This window comes from Neltuma alba, unplaced genomic scaffold, assembly GCF_004799145.2.
Source record: "Neltuma alba isolate B1F8T4 unplaced genomic scaffold, ASM479914v2 tig00010575_pilon, whole genome shotgun sequence".
NCBI classification, from domain to species: domain Eukaryota; kingdom Viridiplantae; phylum Streptophyta; class Magnoliopsida; order Fabales; family Fabaceae; genus Neltuma; species Neltuma alba.
The window spans coordinates 38659-41145 of record NW_021635440.1 but is presented as its reverse complement, the minus strand read 5'-3'; positions in this window follow the sequence as shown (position 1 = coordinate 41145).

Below are 2487 nucleotides of genomic sequence, written 5' to 3'. Positions count from 1 at the left end.
GCCATTAAACCATTTAAGCGTATAATGCAACAGACTTTGAGAAACTGGCCAAAAAAAATTGTCAAAATGGAAAAATTGCAAATAAGGACCCATAACAATATTAGTATGAGTTTTGACAACAATAGTATGAGTTTTGACAATAATTTTTACAAATCGGTCCTTGTGTGCAATTTTTTTACTTTGGTGGTCTTTTTCAACCATTTTCCCATAAAATTTTGTTATATGTTGTTGTAAATGTGTTAATTGTAATTGTAGATTAGGATGAGAATATGAGAAATGGAAGTTAAAAATTTTCTTATATGTTACTGTTAATTCGCTAATTATATTTGTAAATTAGGATAAGAATACAAGAAATAGAAGTTACAAATTTCTTTATGTGTTGTTGTAAATTTGTTAATTGTGATTGTTAGGACTGTATATAGGTAGGGTTGGCCAAGGCATGACCTTTGCCTGATGCCCAGCCTGAATGATCAACAGATTGCATTTTGGAACTCGCTATCCAGCCTTACTCAGTAAAAGCCTGAGTTATTTAGGACTGGGCAAGACAAGGCTAGATAGGGGTGGCCTTTCTTGCCCATCCTAAACTGATGATGCATTGATGTGTTGTTCATATTATTTGAAGATTTTCACCAAATCTAATAAGTAATATTTTTATTTTTAAATATGTTTTGTAGTTTCACAATTTAGAATATTTCAAGAGAAGAAATATAAACAATACATTACAAATTCATATATCTATTTATCATTCCATATAATTATTATATAATCAAACATAACATGATAGGGTTTCAAACAATATCCATAATCAAATATATCAACAATTTAAATCTTAAAATATATAATTCTGTCATATACGAATATTACATGTGTGTATATATATTAAATATAATTATATATAATGAATATATGTATATTATATATATTAAAAATAGTTATATATATATATAAACTCTGGGCAATAATTATAATTATATATAATGAACATATGTATATTATATATATAAACTTTGGCAAGGCTAAATAGACAGTGCAGTATACCTTGCCCGATGCCCAGCCCAACCTGAAATGTGATCCTGCCTGAAAATGCCCATTTATTGTTTGGGCTGCTTTTTTAGGACCGGTCTTAGCATAATTTCACCGGCTTCAAATAGGTACTACAGGCTTTTGATAATTTATCTTTTCATAGTCCTTGATTGGTCGCCAACACTCAGAGCGTGACTAGAGATATAGCAGCTGGTGATGGTTGAAATTTGGTGGGTGTGGGGGGGGGGGGAAGGTAAAGGCACAAATGTCTTTTTCTCACATATAATTTTTTTTTTTTTGGTTCTTAGGCATTTTTGGTTCTTAGGCATCGAGTGAAATTCTCTCTATCTATATAAAAATTTTCGATGAGAACTATAAAGTATAAAATTTGAATTAAAATAGATGAGATTACTAAGGCACTCTAACATCACTCATGCTGTTGGCTCAGAAGCTTAAGGGAAGCCATCTTCATTATTATTATTATAATTGACATCATAGTATGATACCTTGCTTCTTATGTGCTGGCCAAGGAGTTATGGACCTGTAGGGATTCGGGTGCACGCAAAACAAAAAGAGGCCCACGCCATGCCGTCACCATATCCGATAGAGTCACCGAATATCACATCACGATTTTTTTTATTGTGATGAAATTAGGGGGGAAATTAAATGAAAGGGGCATTTTTCTTTTCTGGCAACTTTTGTTTGCTAATTCCAATTTTATTTTTGCTAGCTCAAAACAGGGTTGTCCTTTATTTAATACGCGTAATATTTTGGTAGCACTTTAAAGTTTTTTTTTTAATTTTAGATGTAGGAGCTAACTAAATGATCTATTTCAATCCTAAATATAAAATCTCAATTCATTTTCTCTATTAAATTTTTAATTTTTTAAATCATCTCTATTGGTTAAAGGTATCAAAGGAATTTTGGTATATCAATAGGTAATTCCAATGCAACTGATTAAAGATAATATTTTAAGAAAATAACACATATTTTTTTACAAATAATTAGTTTAACAAAATTTTTAATATTTAAAAATTAATTATATAGTTTTTACACTAACTAGAATGAAAAGAGTAAAGATATATGAATCTACACATTACAAATTCAGTTGAGCATGAATCATGCTGTGGAAGGTTCAGGAACTTTTCTCTTTTTATTTTTCAACTAATTATAAATATTTTTCTATTAAAAACAATTCTACTTGAAATAATATGATAATAAAGTGTGAATTTTTTTTTAATAAAAATTAAAACTTTAGTTCTTCATTTATAAAGACCAGTCATTTTCATCACCGCCAATTCCCCCGCTGATAGCTGGTCAAAAATTTCCCCGCTGATAGCGTTTCAGGAACTTAATGCGAGCTGTCTCCGCCATTTCTGATGGGCTGACCAATCACTTTTTGGACTTCGCACACACCCGGACAAAAGCCAGATGCACCCACCATATCAAACAGAATTTTTCTTT